The 19,903-nt window shown below is 35.3% G+C and overlaps 1 protein-coding gene across 1 annotated transcript in view; it reads left to right on the top strand.

Annotated features, from left to right (window-relative positions):
- The first annotated feature begins 851 nt into the window (after nucleotides 1-851).
- Nucleotides 852-19,903, top strand: part of LOC105213348 (cuticlin-4) — a 28,173-nt gene continuing 9,121 nt past the window's right edge. Inside the window, exon 1 of the mRNA XM_011186088.2 lies at nucleotides 852-1,371. The gene's annotated coding sequence lies outside the window, so the exon portion shown is untranslated. The remainder of the gene's footprint in view (nucleotides 1,372-19,903) is intronic.

Here is a 19,903-nt window from a genome sequence, read left to right as displayed (position 1 = left end):
TTACCTTGACATAACCCAGCGCTGTTGACTGAATAGATGCGATTTCGGCGAATTTCGTGATCGGCACACCCAATGAGGAACGTGTAATGAAAGCGAAAAGCTCACCAACTGGCAAGGACGGCTGAAATGAGGAGAATTATGGGCATATATGTAGTTAAATAGCAGCATAGGTTTGAATGAGTAAGATGAGTGGAATTTGGTGGTTAGGGCTAGGGCAACTACCGATAGCTTGAGTATTGGTGGTTTAAACGAATATTTTTTGTTGTTTTTACCAAATGGAAGACATGTGGGCGAGTGAATAATCAGCAAAAGGAAATAAAAAAAATCATTAACTTTGAAGAAGACTGCACACTCACGAATAGAGTGAAGTGAGAAGCATGCCGTCAAGCGACTAATTTGCCTAAATTTTAACTCTCACTTACAACAGTTGTTAGTTAAAGCACGAGCGTATCGTGTTAGTGAGACTTGGTGAATGTCATTTCAGCGCTCTCTGCCACAACTATACCGCTCTGCTAGAGCTAGTGTTGAACTGTTGAAAGACGTGTACGAGTACTCGCTGCGTCACAGCGATGGAGCGTCATAAGCTCAAGCCGAGGGGTTGTGCAACAAATGAGTGTATGAGCGTGCCGGTACAAGCAAGCGAAGCAAGCGAAGCGAGCTTAGCGCTTTTGCAACACTCGCCACAATGGTAAGATCACGAGTTGCTCGCTCTCGATTGCAAAACTGCTGGCGCGAAGCTCGTTGCGCTCCAAGTGGCGCTCAGACAGAGAAAGCAAATGCGAGATTGTAAAGTGAAGAAAGAAAGGGGGTCACAACTTTCACGCGATATAAAAATCATGATACCAATTCGGCCGGACCGCATTTTCACGTCAACGCTCCGCCTAAAGAGAGGTCGTTTGTGTTTTGGTTTTTATTCGCTTGCTGAAACTTTTCGCTGCGAGTCAAAGTGTAAATTGAAAACGCTTGTGATTTTTGACGTCCTTCATATATAAAAAATATTTTCAATTGACTACCAAAAATAACGGTTATTTAATTTTGAAAACCAAAAGTGCAAAGTGCAAGAATTTCGAAAACTAAACTGAAAGCAATAAATATTGTGCGTGCGAAAAATACACTGTTTTCATAAACGAGAATTGAAAAATCAAAACCAATTGCAAACAGCTTCAGAATTATACGAATAATTCAAAACGAAAGTGATTTAAGAAACACAATACGAAAATTGAAACAGTTGTGAAGTCAAAATAATAAACGTTAACGTGCCATCTCAATTGGATTTAACGAAACACACAGTTCGATAGGGAAGCAGTAGAGTTGGAAAGCGTAGAGCAACACAGAACACAAGTGAAAGGATTACAGCAACTGCCCAAGCAGGTGAGTTGTTCTATACAAACTGTGATATTTGCGAAAAAGAAAATATAATAAAAGGATTTTAGTGAAAAATTTTCGTGTAGCAATTATTAAGTCAAAAAACAAACGAGAGCTTGAAACAATACAGCCATGCGGGTTTTGGAACAATATGATCTAATCAAGAAACAAAATGTGTAACTTACATTTATAAATAATTTTTCTTCATTTCACAAGACCTCAAAGGGAATCGTCGTCATTTTCCAAAAATACTATATCATTATTATTTATTATAATTAGCAGTTTGAATCTTGAATCTTATCCTGAAGGTCTTGTTGAAACTTGATGATTTAAATTTTTTCCAAAACTTATATATGTCTGAAGATATATATATTTACGAACAATTTCAGTAGTTTAGTAAACTTGAGAGTACATTCGTTGTATTGACCCCCGATCTTCATTGAAACACACACCGATAGTGATATCTATTGTGTTATGATCTTAACCAATGAAGTTAACAGAATTATAATTATTAATGGATTTTCCAACGAATGATATAGAGAATATTACCCCAACATTAACATTAAATTTAATGCCGAGAGACTTTTTTCAAAACACTTGAGAGATATAGAAGTTTATTTATCAGCCCTAAAATTTTGCTTTCTTAAGATCTTTCAAAACCTGGGTATAAATGACACACATAATTTGGAATAGAAACCCCCCTGTATTGAAGATTATATAAAATTCACTACAACCTCAAAGAGATGAAATACATTATAACCCCAAAAGTTATTGTTAAAGAAAATTAGATCAACTTGAGAATTATTTAGGAGATTTCGATACATTGTAAACATAAATGATCATATGACGTTTAGAGACAAAATAACGGGTGCTTTAATAATCTGAAAACCCCGTCTTCCAAGAAGAAAAGCATAAACTCTTCGATTGAATAAAAGAAAATTCATATTTTCGAAAACAATGATTCGAAATGAAATAATGAATTGGCCTTTTCCAAAATTTAAATTTCAGTTCGCTTAAGTATGAAAGATTTTAGATTATTTACACTTCCGTTTGGAAACCATAATTTTGTGAAACATTGATGTCTGTTAATTTTATACAGATTTCAAATTTATATTTAAAAAAAAATATATTTTAAGTAAGTAGGTTTGTTCGAAAACAATTGGCACACAGAGCAGCACCAACAAATACAACTAACGCAACTTTAATCGAGCACTATTACAGTTACTACAACAACAGCCGTAGAGCTTCGCACAAAAGTTGCAACGCATCTGCTGTTTCAGAAACATACATACAGATATATTTTCATATATAAATGCATACATATGTACACTTCTATGTTATATATATTATATATGTGTGTATGTGTATGCATGGTTTGAAAATTTTCGCTGCAGTGGCAATACATGTGTTAGCGCGAGTATTTGCGTTTTGCTCTTAGTAGTTGTGGTGAAATTTCTCCGCAACTTTAATACGCGCGCGTGCTTTCGTGCGAATGAATGAAAGTATGGAATTATCCATCTCTCATTGTGGCTAAAAGACTGATTGTGGTGTTTTCTGCTTGTTTTTTGTTTTATTTTTCTTTATATTTTTGCTTGTTTTTTTTTTTTGTTTTTATCTTTCTTTCTTTCTTTGTTTTTTTGTGAGTTTTGTTTCAATCGCGTGGCCATAAGTTGCTTCAATGGTAGGATATACTCGTTCGTATATTGACTGACTGTGTGGTTTATGCCGATTTTCTCTACTAGTTTTCTGCACTGATGGCAAGACTGCCGACAATGTCAATAACAACAACAAAAACACATAGCAGCAGCCGCCGCAGCTTCAATTTTCTTAGCTATATCACCTTGCAGTTTGTGTTGGTTGGTTGCTTGTTGCTAGTTGTTGTTGTTTTTTTCTGTTGCTTCGTGTTGAGCCCCCACTGTTGCCACAATTGCTGCAGCGATTAAAAATCGTCGACACAATATCGCGAAATGAGTTTTGTTTGAAATTTTGCTCCACTTTGTGTGGCAATTCAATACGTTTGCATATATGAATGTATATGTATGTATGTAGGTGTGCGAGTAAGCGCGTGCGCCACACTGTGCACATACTATATGTTGTTACAGGCAGCAAATATCAAATCCATTCGTTGGTTGGAATGTATGCGACGATGCTTTGTGCTGTGTTGCGTTACAATTCACATTACGATCCAATTGTAGGCGCTTTACTGGCTTTACTGGTCGCTGCCGGTGCTGCCAGTGCTGCAGTTGGCAACTTTCATCACCAAGTCGGTTAAATATTGCTTGTGTGATGAGCGCACCACCAATTGTTGCTGATGGTACTGGCGCTGCTGGTTTTGCTGCTGTGGCAATGTGGCAACTTGAAATCGTGCACTAAAGTGACAGAACAAGTGCAAGTTGCCAACAGCATCGCGCACAGACGAGTGCAAAAAGATATCCATGTGGTATTTATACCCATGCATGTGACAAAAAACAAGGTTGTATGTGACAGCAAGTAAAAGAAAGTAAATGCAATACTGGCATGGCAGGCATAGCTGGCGCCACTGTATTAGATTCCATAAACTTTAATGTGTCTATGCGGTAGATGAGCACAAAAACAACACTTGCAACGCACATCGCAAAAACCACGCACCGACACCGACACCGACTGATTTTGCCACAGCAGGTGTCATATGATTGTGTGCGTGACTTGAGGTGGCCCTTCATTTCGTCAGCTTATCGTTTCATTTGACTGCGCATTACCGTTACAAATTTTACACATTCGAGTGCCAGCTTACCTATTGCTGCAACATTTTTACGCAGTCAAGTGTTGCGCTGCTTTGTTGCAATGGAAATGGTGGAAAAATTATGAAGTTGTGTATCAGTCGTCGGCTGCGGGTATAGCGGGGGTACTCAAATGCGCCATTGTTTGAGAAATCGAGCACAAATATCTTAATAATATTAATTAAGCCTTGGAAATTGTTTACACATTCAATCATATACATATGTGTGTGCATGTGCGCTATCGCTGGCAGAGTTGCAATCTGTTATAATTATCTTATGCATAAATAACATGTATATTAAAGTTATAGAAGTGGGTCAAGGCTGTGAATAGCTTTTTATATTCAATTGATAATTAAATTTATCTTAGATGAAAATAATAAATATTTTTATTGTATATACTCGCACTCAGTTTATAAGCCTTAGAAAGTTAGTCACGAGTTGTATTTATAATAAATAAAATTAGGGTTATAGTTACTCTAAGTGAGTATGTTTTTTAACTAGTGTAACTCTAAATTATTAGGTCTACAACTTTACTTCCAATAGATGTCTCTAGTGTCAAGCACTGGTCGATTAAATCGATTAAATCATTTTATATCGATCTTGGACATTTGTGTCAATATTAATCCAACAAAATATTTGTAGAGATCTGTTTGCATCCCAAACTTATTCTCAGTTGAAAAAATGTCACTTTTTGGGCCGAAATCTCGACGTTTGCGGAATATCTCTAGGGTCAAGCACTGGTCGATTAAATCGATTAAATCGTTTTATATCGATCTTGGACATTTGTGTCAACATTAACCCAACAAAATATTTGTAGAGATCTGTTTGCATCCCAAACTTATTCTCAACTGAAAAATGTCACTTTTTGAGCTGAACTCTCGACATTTGCGGGAAATTTTGCTTTTCTTTTTAAATTCAAAGAAAAGTGCGCCTGAGGCTCATCGACATTTGTAACTGTTTTTATACAAAAAAAAAAACGGCGGAAGCAAAGTTGTAGATCTAATAAAAAAAACATAATCGCTTAAACTTGAGAGGTAACTGTGTATTCATTTTTCAAGCAGCATTCATAGTGAAATTTTAGTATTTTTTACTGGAAAAAATTTCCAAAGGGTGACCACGGAACCAATTAAAATAAATTTAAAAAAGTTCTAATTTTCATTATAAGTATGTATTTTATCAAAACACATTTTTAAATAACTTATTATCTATAAAAAAAAATAGATTAGGGCGGAAAAATTCTTATTTTTTGCAGAATAAAAAACCATTTGCTTCTGTTAAGCAACCTCTGGCGAATATTTTTAAACTATTTCATTACATTTTTATTAAAATATATATTTCTATGACCATTTCTTAAGATATACTACGCGAAAATCAGCTCATTATAATTGCAATCCTGTTGTAAAATAATTTGTTAAATAATTTCATACGCATAGTCTATCGAGAAATTATTTAAATTAGAAATAGTGGAAGTCACAAAAAATGGCTGTGAAAAAGAAATATGCGCCACCGGAATAAGCATTTTAGTTTGACACTTCCTATACATTATTGTCACTCTATCTGAAATGCCAATATAATTACGTACATACATATACACACTGAAATTATTTCTTTGTTTTGTGTATATCTTTACTGCCTTTTGCAATTGAAAGTGCGAAATTACTAGTTGGTAGTCGTTGGGCTACACGCTTGGCTGGTTAAACTTACTGTTGTTTGCTAAAAATTTCTTTTTTGCATTCTTGCATTTGGTGGCGGCTGGTGAGCACAGGCTACAGGCAACACACAACCACAAAGGCAGAGCTAAAAGCACCCAAGAGTAAGAAAGATTCATAAATGTATATATAGTAATTGCACTTACTGTAAACACACACACAGACACATATATAAATATGTATGCATGTATTCATGTATGTGGCTGTGCATTGTGCAAAAAAGCGCCAGCACTTAAAGACAGACCAACAACGCCTGCGACTTTATCACTCGTCGGCGTATGCGCGCTCGCTCGCTGCCATCGCAGACGACTTGCTGGTCTTATTGTAATTTAATAATAAAAATGAAAACCACTTTCTTCGCATGCCTGACAAACGATCCGAGGAAAACCTGAGCACTGCAGCGGCACTGTCACTGCCTACATTGCTGTTGTTGTTGTTGTTGTTGCTGCTCTTGTTGTTTTTGCAGTTGTCTCGCTGCATGCGCATCTGGTGCACAATGCGCCGGGCAACAGCAACAGCAACAGTAACAACAACAATATGCGAGTGTATAAAAATAGTAGCAACACGAGCAATAAATTTCAACATCCACAACACATAACAACAAGAACAACAGCCACAGCAACAATGCAATAGTTAGCGCTAAGGCCGGTTGCAAATATGCTGCATATGCAAGCAACAATACATATGTACATGTGCCGTTCAAAAAAACTAAACCAACAACAGAAATTGGGTCAATAATTAGTGCGATGAAATGCAGTCGCATGTTGTTGTTGCCGTTGCTGTTACTGCTGCTGTTTTTCGCATGCAACGAACGTAAAAATAACGGCAATTGCCTGCCACCACTATAAGCTACCGGTTTTCCACGTTGTCGTTGCTTTCCTACCACTTCGGCTGGCGTCGCTGTCGCTGCTGCGCAACGAAGCATTGCAGTCTCGACACTCGCCAGTTACGGCCAGTGACTAGCAACAGCGGGGAGGATACAAGTTGAAAATGCAAAAAAAAACAACAACAACAATCAATACTGTTCACTTGGCGTAGAAGAAAGCCATGGAAAGGGGTAAGACGAGTTGCATTGAAATTTAATGCCATGCCTGTTTGGCACCGTGTGGCAGCCGTCGCTGTGGCAGTGGCAGTGGTAGCAGAAAAAGTGCAACGAGCCCTTGAGTTTTTACTTTCATTTATACGTGAACCGGTTTTTGGGTTCGTTAGCTTCACTACGTACGAATAACAGCAACAACAATAATAACAGGCCAGCATTGCTTGCAACAGTCGCCCAAGCTGCTATTGAAACAGAAAGTATTGTCCGTAAAAGGTGAAGTGACTGCCTTTTATCGGGTTACTTTTTTCCATTTATTATAAATGCGATTGCTGATTTGTTGTTGTTTTTATTGTGTTCATATAATACAATTGACCATCACTGCCATTTTACATTTTACTCACTTTCTTAATATAACTGTAAACTGTAAAGCGTAAACAATCCGCCGATTGGCGAGCCAAGTTGCTCGCTTAAGTCTTTTGTTAGTTGGAAAAGTGTTTGCGCGCTTTAATTAATGGCTGTCCAATATGCGGTGCTAAAGGGTTATGCATAACTGCACAAGCAATGCACCAACAGTTATTTTGTTGTAGGTGTCTCCGCTGGCATGCTTCACCGCATAAACAATAATTATTAATGGAAATTGTTGTAATTTAAATGTACCACATCTTAATGATATATTTTTCTAGGTCTATATATACAATTTTCACATTGAAGAAATGATTTGATAAAAAATAGCAAAGTAAAGTACATAGTTAAGTAGAATTGAAAAATAATCTTAACTTTATCTGGATTTACGATTTTTATATATGAGCATATGGATATATTAGGTCTACAACTTTGCTTCCGCCGTTTTCCAATAGATGTCTCTAGGGTCAAGCACTGGTCGATTAAATCGATTTTATTTATATCGAGCTTGGACATTTGTGTCAACGATAACCCAACAAAATATTTGTAGAGATCTGTTTGCATCTCAAACTTATTCTCAACTGAAAATGTCAATTTGTGAGCCGAATTCTCGACATTTGCGGGAAATTTTGCTTTTTTTTAATTCCAAGAAAAGTGCGCCTGAGGCTCATCGAATGCTTTCGGATACGTACGGTGAGGCTGTCCTAAGTGAAAAAAGCCTTATATTTACAAAAAACCGGCGGAAGCAAAGTTGTAGACCTAATACGAGGGCTGCTATATATATTTCTGGCCTAATAATGAAAATAGGAATATTTATCAACGAAAATGGTTTTATTGTTTTTCAAAATATTCTCCATCAAGATTTATACACTTTTGCATGCGCTCAAACCAATTTTCGAAGCACTTTTTTTGAGCCTTTTTTGAGCAATTGTCAAATTGTGCGGGATCCAATGAGAACAAACCTTTTTTACGGCCAGGTGTTCATGCAATATCGAATGTATGCTGGTGGGAGAAATGCATAGGCCTGCCTCTATCTGAAGGTATGTTACATGACGGTCTTGCATTATCAGTTCACGTACGGCATCGACGTTTTCTGGCACAACGGCTGTTTTTGGACGACCTTCACGGAATTCGTCTTTGAGCGAGCGACGACCACGATTGAATTCGTTGTACCAGTTTTTCACAGTGCTATAGGATGGTGCTTCATAGCCATACAAAGATTTTAGTTCATCTATGCACTCTTGTCGCGATAATCCACGTCGAAAGTTGTGAAAAATGATCGCACGAAAATGTTCACGAGTTAATTCCATTTTTTGGCCGAGATGAATTTTTTAATTCCCTGTAAATAAAACAATTCACGATTAAATGACAAAACGTTCTGAGTGATGTTATGCTAAAAAATGTTAAACTTTCCAATGGAAATGTCAGATTGCACCTGGCAACACTTAGTGTTGCCTAGGCCAGAAATATATATAGCAGCCCTCGTATTTGAAAATATTCTTGATTTCCGCACTCTTACTTCCACCAATGAGTGGTAGACACTAGCGAAGTAGATAAATTATTGTTTTTTAATAGTATTACTAACGGTTAATTAATAAATAGGCGTGGCGATTAATCGATTTTTTGACGTTGGTCCTAATTAGGATAATAAACGAAAAATGTTTACATTACTGAAACAGTTTTGAAGTTGTGAGAGATCTATCTAAATATTTATAGGTGAGCCTTGGTTTAGAGAATTTAGAATAGGGTCTGTGAAAATCCCAAATCAGTCTTATAGAAAAGTTAAATCTCTTAAGTGTATACCACATTTGCGCTCAGTAGTTATGGATTTTCTATTTTTTGAAGGTAAAGTTTTGTGCTCTCTAAAGGTCTTATCAGTGACAAGAAAAACAATATTTCAAATTAATCGCTAGAAAATACGTAAAAAACAAACATTTCCATGCAACACAAAACACTAATCACCTGTGTATGTATGGCTGTTGGTATGTCTTTCGCTGTGCAGGATTTTTCACTTTCCCTATCGAAATAAATGGCCAGCACCGTTTTGTAAATGGGTTTAAAAACGCCAACCAACATCAAAGCAAAGCACGACACGCCTCACCGGGGGAGACTGTCTCTGGATAACGGCGCATGCATATTTATGAGGCGACGCTATCTACACTAGCAGCTGAGCGCATGTGTGTACATATGTATGCTTTGAAAGGCAGTAAAAGTAGATTTTATTTGGGCTCAGCGGCAATTCGTCTGCTTTGGCAACAACTGATTCGCTTTTCAACGCTACAACAAAACTGCATATGTATGTATGTATGTATGTGTGTGTGCTCGTGTTATCTTTTTAACGACATTGTTGCAGTAATTGTTGGTAGTTTCGTTGTCGTTGCCGTTGACAAAACTGGAGCAAAGAAAATTAATTGTCGTCATGTCTATTTTACATAATTCAAATGCTTATCGGGTGGCATAAGCGCAAGTGCGCACACAATCCACGGGAGTCTACAGAGCCACCACCTTGTCATGTTCCTACGAGCGACACACGAGTGATATCAGCTGCCAACGGCCAAACAATAACAATGGCACAAAATTTACAGTTGCCTTAAATGCTCCTGCGCCAGTGGCAGGCAGCACTTGTTGTTGCTGCTGTTCTTGTTGTTGCTGTCATTGTGACTGCGTTCGCAGTGCCTCACATTTCGCCGATCGCCTAGATGATAGCACTAGGCGATTAGGCGTTCTGCGCTCAGCGTCGGCTTAATGGTCGACTGCTGGTTTGGTCTTTGCTTTGGTGCGAAAACGAGTTTACAAACGCCGGCGGGTCTCCGGCGTTAGTGAATGCAAAAATTACTGGCAATTAGTATGAAAGTTTTCAACTATATTTGCTATTAAAATGTTGTAAATTTCCAAAATAAGTTGACTGACTGGCTGTTGGCCTGATCGCGCGTCTGGCCACTCTGTTATGCAGGCACATGCAGCAGCAGCGCCATCGCTTACATATTTACAACACTTTTATTTAAATAATGCATATACAACAACAATGTTGTACAACAACACATGCAGCACGTATTTCACGTAGCTGTGGTAGATTGCTAGTGAGATGTGAGTGTGGAAAAATGCACAGTTATCAAAAATGTTTTAAATTACTTTCACGAGTTATTAAAAAAATAAATGTCTAACACTTGCGCACAGGTGCAGCGTAAATGGTTTAATTGATGTTGTTGTTTTCTTGTTGTTGCGTCTTTATTGGCACAACTTTATAACTGTACGCACGTTAGAGGCGCACATTCACACAGCGGGATATTGTGCGCGGCGCTTCACCACAACACTAAATCGCCAAAACATTTATGCTATGTTATGCTATGTTAAGTGTTAACTAGTGCTTTGTGATTATGGTGCCAGTAAAAGTGGTTCATAAACATATGCATTTACTTATATATTTTAATTTGTTAGACATTTCACTTCCCTTGAGCCATTCTATACACTTTTGGATTTTATGGATTTAGGAATTGAAATGGTTTACATTTTATTAGTTTTTGAATACCGAATAAACAAAAATCAATTGTGTTATACAATTTAACAGTTAAAAGAACGTTTAATTTTTTTTTTTAAATATAAGATATACTCTGGTAGGACGGTGAATATTTATTATTTTTAAAAATCAATACTCAATCACAAATATAAGTGTTGTCTTCCACAAATGAGCCACGACAGAGATATATTACTTATGCTAATATTTTCCCCATTCCTCAAAGCTGTTGGGATACGAATTTATAAATGTGTAATTCTGAGCTCAAGTTACTTATAAGCAGTAGTCTGCTTTAGAAGCCGAAAAAAGCGTTTTTCTGGCATTTTTTTTGAAAGGAAGGAAATGATTGCGGTAAACGGAATTTTAAGACGATAGTGTTCTATATTTAAGGCTTAGAAAACAATATTTATTATTAAAAAATATTGAAATTTTTTCAAAGTTGTAAGTATTTTTTTGGAATATCTGGAGTCTGCACTTGTAAATAGGTGCCGGTGATGGAGGTCGTGCTATGCATCTGAAACAGTCGAACAAATTTTTTTTTAAATTTCTTTTCTTTATGAACTTAAAAAAATACCGAAGAAGTTATAAAATTCCAAATTTTTTACAATTTTGAAAAAAAAAATTCACTTTTTTAAGAAAAAAAAAGGTGACTTTAAGTTGCAAAACAAGTAGTTTAAATAATACTTTTGCCCAACTTTTTTAGTTCAAATAGAAGATAATTTAATACTGAAGCTAAATCACTTTGGTTTTTTTCGATCGGACATATATTCTTTTTGCTATCGCCGGCATCGTTTTCTAACACTTGTGAAAATGAAAACTCGAGAAAACGCGCTTTAAAGGTCTGCCTGAGCATTCGCACCTGCTCGACGCTCGGTCACTAAAACTGCTCTAGCTATTTATTCGAAAATATGTCGAATAGGCGTCTGGAATTTTAAAGACATATTCTTGGATAATTTTGGAAGAGATTTAAAACAAAACAAAAAAATCGATTTTTTGAAGCCTGTAAAGCAGACTACTGCCTTAAGCGATTCAGATGAAGAACCTCGAGATCGCGCTTTTCATTCATTCATTCAGGGTTGATTCAACTCTTCAATAATAAACAATGAGAAATCAAGGGGACTTCAACCAGACGTTGGTGTTCTCAGCATTATAGTTCACTATGATGAGATACCAATATCAATATGCAGTGAAGTTAATCAATCTTTATCTGGATTCGACCACACGGTCAGTAAGCACAATACTACTAACAGCAGCCTTTTAAAGCGATATAGATATTTACCAGTTATGGAAGATTTTTACATAAAATATATAAGCAAAAAATTGTGGTCCAATACTAGAAATATTCAAAAATTATTTGTCCATTATACAAATTGTAGTTTATAATTAGTTTTTCGGTCTACAGTAATTTTTTTTTTAATTCGAATCAGGCTTTCGGTATTTGTGTATTTCAGTTGGTTGAAGTCCGCAGCCACTTTTCAACTCATTAGCATAATTAATTTTCAGCTGGATCTCACTGTTGCTGCTAATTTATACTTAAATAGTTTCCAGATTAAACGCAAAGATAGCATTTTGAATTTTTTCCAAGAAACACACAACCAGCAGCCGCCGTTTATTGACCTACACGAATCAACTGTATATATATACTTGGAAATAATTATAGACAATATGAAGACATATTTAAAAGCAGCAAATAGCAATTTTAACAAAGTCAAAGAGACATTCCAACCATGCCACTGACAAAATAGCAATTTCACTTTCACAGCAAGCAAATGCCGCGTAACCACACATCATTATCCATCATACCATATATGCATACATACCAACTGTTTGCACGTTTGCACAAAGCAACAAAAACAAACAAATATGAATTTCTTCTAAAAGCATTTCAAGCGCATGTTGTACATAACGGTATGCATGTATGTGTATTTGTGTGTGTTGCCAATGTCAAAGCAGGCTCGCGCAAAAATTTCTAAGCATCGATCAGCAATGAATGATAACCACGAAATGACGCGAACGCTGAGTAACAAAGCAAAAAACAACAACAAAAAAAAGCAAACAAAACGAATTTGACAAATTCAAAAGAGTGAATTTATTGTCAGCATCCATTCGAAAGTAAATAGCAACAAACACATGCACTCATGCATGTGTGCACGTGTGTGCGCAGTAACAACAACAAAACAATAACGATTAACTGACTTTAACCAAAATTGGATTGGCATCGATTGGCTGCGACTGCATTCAATGGCTCTGCTACCGTTTGCTTTGGCAGCTTTGGCTTTGAAAATCAGTGGCAACAAGTGGCACGTTCGTACAAGCGATCATGGCCTTTTATTGTTGTTGTCCGTCCGCATGTAAGATAAATCGTATCGGCATATTTATCTACGCGCTATGATCAGCCATTAGATCGGTCATGATGGCGACAGCGGCGTGCATGTAAACTCGGACGCTTGGTGATGCAGTTAACTGTTGTTGCAGCCACTCGTACATAAATACATATATGCATATGCATATGTGTACAACAAGTGCGGAGAAATTTGTGTAAACATATTTACATGCATATACATATACATATGTATGTATATAAATACCGAAATGTCAATACATGTATTTTGAAGCATTTGAAACCCGCATAAAAATGAAATGTTTTATAATATATGCATAGCCAAGCCGCTACACCATTTGACAGTCATAATGTAAATGCGAAATTTTGAAAAAAAAGTAAATAAAAATGCTCAAAACACTCAATGAAACATCGCTTTGGGCAATAATTTCGCCTAATCGACAGCTGGCGCAAGCTATGACGAGAAGAAATTCCGAATTCCTCATCGCTATCTTTTATTTGTTTTCTTTTGTTTTATCATTATTATGCGGCATTCATTGTTTCACATGGCTTTTGAAAGTCTCGCTGTAGACATTTCTGTAGAAACGAAACGAAACGGCACCCAAGGCGCCTATTTCATTTTTATTTGCTTTGAAACAATTAGCAAGCTTACGCACTTTAGCGAAATTAGCCATAAACCGAAAAGAAACAACGAAAAAAGTGAAATAAATGTACATGGCAACTATTTTTAGAGTAAATAAAGATAAAATGGAAAGTGTGTGTATAAATCGTTAAATTAGCAAAATTATAGCAGGTGCTTTTGGGGTGGCAATTAAAGCGCTTAAGCTGTAAAGTTGGGCAGCGAGTTTGGGTATAAAAAATATTTAAAAATAAAGAAATTATAAGAAAAATATATTTAAAATAATAAAAAAATTTATAAAAATGTAATATTTTTTAAATAAAGGTAGTTTAAGTTGCAAAACAAGTAGTTTAAATAATGCTTTTGTCCAAATTTTTTAGTTCAAATAGAAGATAATTTAATACTGAAGCTAGATCACTTTGGTTTTTTTCGATCGGACATATATTCTTTTTGCTATCGCCGGCACTGTTTTCTAACACTTGTGAAAATGAAAACTCGAAAAAACGCGCTTTAAAGGTTTGCCTGAGCATTCGCAACTGCTCGACGCTCGGCCACTAAAACTGCTCTAGCTGCGAAAATATGTCGAATAGGCGTCTGGAATTTTAAAGACATATTCATGGGTAGTTTGGGAAGAGATTAAAAACAAAACAAAAAAATCGATTTTTTGAAGCCTGTAAAGCAGACTACTGCCTTAAAACAATTTAATTTTTTAAAGATTTTTTTTAATAGTCTCTCTTTCTTAAGTACTGATCAAAAATTTTCTTATAAACTTTCTACATCTAAGTTGTTAAGAATTACTCCATGAGCTTTATATGATATTAATATTTTTTTCGAAACAATGAAATAAAAATATTGAAAACATAAAAATTCGTTTCTTCACAATTTTATTAAGAGATTCTAGATTTTATATACATATATACAAAGTGAAAATATCGATCGCATGACAACAGCAACCTGCAAATAAAACAAATTTTCTCTCTCTTGTATCCGGATTGACCACAACCAATGACAGATAAACTGTTAATCAAGCGAAAATAGTGAACAATGAGTGCGAGCTGAGAATAAATAAGCGAATGTGAATTATTTGTCAGGTCGCCTTAGTATGCTTTGTCACATGGCTACCGCTAGCGCTAGCGCGGTCAGCTCATTCTGTCATACATTTTCTAATAATAAATCAGTTGAAGAAATTATGGCTACTGGCTCACCTAGTTTGATTCGAATAGACTCTGCTGTATGGTTGATAGGTTTATGTGTGTGTTGCTTGCTTAAGCGATGCGTTAAACCATTGGGTTGACAGATTTAGCCAACTATAATGGGGTGAATATGCAACGAGTGGGTTGGATATATAGAAGTTAAACGTTGTTTATTGCATTTGTGATATATATTATATGAGATTGTTTATGAGTTTCTAAAGTTAATTATTGACTTTTTCACTGCTTAAATGTATTGAATTGAGTTTTTTTTATTATAGAAATTATTAATTAATTATTTTTTTGGAAAATTAACACAAAATAAGATTAATTATTATTGCTCTCTTAATATAACTGCAATTTTATGAAAGTAATATAATAAAATAATAAATATTTTATATTTTATATTTTTGTTTGATAATTTAATCAGTTGTGCATTAAAACTGAAATTTATGAACACAGCTAAGCTTAAGATGCATTAAAATTTGCAGACAGCTAAGATAAGCGTGAAATATAGCGGATTGCTAATTAAACAAAACTCACGCAATGCTGAACTAAACAAGTACACTACTGCTAAATGGAAATGAAAAATAAATACAAAAACGAAGCAATAAATTGCCAACGCATTAAAATTAAAGCAACAATATATATTTATACACATATATATTTGTATTTCTACACTAAAAAGAAATTGCGGAGAATTGCTGCAATCGTGTGGCTAGCCATTGATGCCAGTCTGCTAGGAAAACGAAAGACTTAAGAAAGAAACTAGTGCTAAGGAAATCCATTTTTCTGCTGCTGCCACTTCTGGAAATTGTTGCTGCTGCTGCTGTTAATGCTGCTTGTGGTATCGTGTGTTGTTTGCATTGTTGTTGAATGTTGCAAGTAGTTAACTTGTTAATGATTGCACATTTAGGTGAATACTGATTTCAAAGTATGTTTGCCTAAAAGTTGTTGTTGTTTTTATGGTTGGTTGTTGTGATGTACGAAACTCAGCGCCACTCAGCGCCGTTTTCACATTGAAAATTGAGCGAAATTTTTAAACTGTGCTACACCAATTTGCCCCACATCGTTTCATACCGGCTGTGGCAATTCAAATCAATAAGTGAAATTAAATTTTGCGCGTTGCTGTTGTTGTTGTCGATGAAGTAGAGTGAAACTATTATGGCTGGCGAATGTGGGTGCGGAAAAAAAGTTCACATACAAAATTTATGTAAATAAAACGAAATTATAAAATTGAAAGACCAAATATTAGCGTTAACAGCTTCATAATTTTGAATACATAAAATTATTAACTGTAGATGAAATTTTAAATTTGATTTGGTCTTAAAACCCATTGGGTAGAAGCATAAATGTGAAAATCACTCATTGAAGGCTAACAACTCTTTCTACTGGCTATGCTTGGTGCGTACAGACATTCTACATATTATATATATGTATGTATGCATGTATGACCTTCAAATAGAATGAATTCATTAAGCACACGATAAAGTGAGTAAAAGTGAAATTCCCACTAAAAAAACCCAAATTGTACAAAAAACTAAGTGCTTCTACGTGAAATACCAATCTGTCTGTGCAATGTAGAACATCAAGTTGAATATCACAAGCGCGCGCATATTCTCAGTCACACGCATGCGCAAAACCAATAAAATGTGCGCAGGTGTAAAGCTTCACACAAACCACTATGCATCTACTGTATGCAACCACTAATTACTAAGCAAAGCACGAAGGCAGATTCTCACGTAGAATCGAGACGAGTGTCTATGGAATAATGCTGCGCTGAAATTGCCATAATTAAAAAGATGCGCGTTGGATATGAAACCTACAGATAACCTTATCTGCACGCAAATTAAGATACAACACACTCACGCAATAACCAGCATTGCTTCTACACAAACACACACACACTCAGAAACAAACACTCGCATTTGCATTTAAATATATATAGGAGTACACACCAGTGTTACTACTCCGGCATCGCTGCCTTCAACCGTTTCGAACAACTTTCACTTACGACAAACAAGCAAATAAAACTTAAAGACATGCCGCGAGAAAAAAACCGCACACAAACTGAAACAGCAACAACAACAACAGCAGCGGCGATTCAATGAACAAAAAATGCTGTGAATGTAAAAGAACAACAAAAAAAAAATGTTGAAAAATGAGAAAGGTAAACAGTAAATAAAAAGCAGCCGCCAGAGAAGCAAGAGAAGAATAGTGAAAAATAAAGTAAAAAACTAATAATAAATATAACTGCACAAATATAGCCGTTACGAATACAAACAGACATACCCACATAGAGCGAGCAATATTTGCGAGTGTTATCAGCAAACTAGTATACTCGTGAGTTAAGTGAGAGCCAACCTCTGCTACAATTGACAGCTCTCTATATTCACATTTCAAGTTCTATGCATGGCACATCAGTGCCAGGCGGCTTAAAATACAGTTAACTTTCCGTGCTCTCTCATTGCTAGTCATAAGCGTATGGCGCCTCAATAGCTTGTAAGCTTGTTGTGGGCTTAAAGAGCGCGTGCTTGCTTTATGGTGCAGTTGGAGTTGGCTCTTCTGCCAAGTTTTTGCTTATTAGCCCCGCTGAAGTGCCACATCTGACAGATTATGTGGCAGCTGTAAGTTAGTGTCTTAACGTAAATTGTTATTTTAAACATTCAAATACAAAATAATATTATTTGTAGTATTTTAGTTTGAAAATTAAACAAAAATATTTCATAAAAAAAAAATTTATAAAAAAAATATTTTTTTAAATTATTTTAATACAATTTTTTTTTATTCCGCGAGAAAAAGGAGACATCTTGGCATTCTTCAAATAAACAAAAGTAGCTGTAGTACTGATTTATAGAAATTTTCGTGTTCAGGTAGGATGAGGTTTAGTGGGTACGTATGGAAAGCACCTTGACCTCACTTGTCGCTGTTTAAAACACCTTTAAATTTCGTTTTCAATCTCTCTTCATAATCAAAAAAACGACACAAGTTTTTAAGGGACAACAGATGTTGAGAATTCAGGAATTATCACACGTTTTTTACACTGATACTATATAACCTCAAAAAGTTTCATATAAAAAACTGACATTTAAATGAACTAAATTTTCTTGTGCCCTTGCGCACATAAGTTACTTAAACATAACATAGCACACATCAGTAGACATCATTAGTATGACTGCTCAAAGAGTTGTAACCATTTAAAAAATCAAACCGCTGTCCACAATGTTGAGCATAATTACAAGCAATACAAGCTTTGCGATCACGCCAAGTCTTCAGCGACACAATACACAAACGGAGGCCGAAATGTGGTCAGTAGTTAGTCGCATTAGTTGGCTAGTCGGCATGCTTGTACTGTTTACCATTTCAGTAGGTTAATAGCACACTTGCTCAACAGCGGCAACAGCTGGTGTCTCAGTGGTCCCCCCAACTATGGCTATATGTATGTATGTAACGGTGTGTGTTTGCAAGTATGCTTGTAGTATTTGGTTATCATTTGGTTGAAGATGTCGCCGCTAGGGAACTGGTTATGAGTATTCACATGCTTTCCATTAGTGTTTGTAATGTAAGTGTGCAGAAAAATATGTACATATGTAGTCTGCTAGTAAAAGTACATCACCCGGATTTTATACAGTGAGACTACATTATTTACGAAAAAAAATAATAATTATTTTGCTTTTGATTTTTTTGTTAAGAAGTAAAATTTTTAAGATTTTTTAGATACTGAACTCAAATTTTCGATAAACCAAGAAAAATAGAGGTCTGCCGTGAACGAAATTATTTTTCTGCAGTTTACTTAGGCTTTGTGGAAAGCTTTTCTTTTATAAAAAAAATAACACAGTCCACTTGGAATTCCCTATATTCAGAAACATTTGAGATATGAGTTTTACTGAATTTTAATTTTTACTCAATTTTTAGAAAAAATTTCAAGTTTCCACTAAAAAAAAATTAAAAAAATTGAATTTTAATTTTTACTTGATTTTTAGCAAAAATTCATGTTTCCACATAAAAAAAAATTATTTTATTTAAAAAAAATTGAATTTTAATTTTTACTTGATTTTTAGCAAAATTTCAAGTTTCCACTTAAAAAAAAAATGTATTTTATTTAAAAAAAAAGACAAAAAAATAAAGAAAATACACAATTAAGCATTTCTCAAAGCTAATACATACATTCGAAAAAAAAAATATTTTTAAAGCGTCAATAATAAATATATTAGTATAATGCTAGTCACCATGTTCTCCTCCATTTATGTGGCAAATAAACGCATTTTCATAAAATGGAAATCTGTGACGCGCGAGAACTTGAACTCTATATTTTCTTGTATCGCATGCGGCTACTAAACTAAAAACTATTTTTTTTATTCTCATTCATTATGTTAAAAATACTTAGCATCTGGTTTTTATGGTGACATTAAACTTTTATGTTGCAATGCGTACAAGTACAACAACATCTAAACATAAATGAAACATAATGACACATAACTCATACGGCATGCCGGTCGGTCATTGCTGCTTTAAACCTATACTAGCATAAAGCTCAAACGGGCCGGCTGACCACCAAATAGTCGCGGTAATTAAATTTCCTTTCAAATGAGCAACTAAAAGGTGAATGAATAAGCAACAGCTTTCGTTGCTAAAAGTTAACCAAAAAATAAAAATAAAAATATCGTAAAACACAAAAAATAAAAGCAAAAACATTAATAAAAGTGCGCACGCCGAAAGCAGTTATGTATGTCTGCAGCTACATATATGTATGTGTGTGATTGAATTCGCTCATTCGTTTGCTTTTTACATTTTTTTTCGACTTTCTTTATTTATTTTGTTGACAAAAGCATATTTGTGCATATACGAGTGTATAATAAGCAGCAAGCTAACATCACAATACACACACATACATACATATGCATAGGCACATAACAGGTTGGTACAACATTACCCATACGCCATGTACGACATGTAGGCTAGCCA

Source organism: Zeugodacus cucurbitae, chromosome 4 (assembly GCF_028554725.1).
Source record: "Zeugodacus cucurbitae isolate PBARC_wt_2022May chromosome 4, idZeuCucr1.2, whole genome shotgun sequence".
NCBI lineage: Eukaryota > Metazoa > Arthropoda > Insecta > Diptera > Tephritidae > Zeugodacus > Zeugodacus cucurbitae.
Note: the sequence above shows the minus strand (reverse complement) of the source record. Positions and strands in the feature narration are given on the sequence as shown.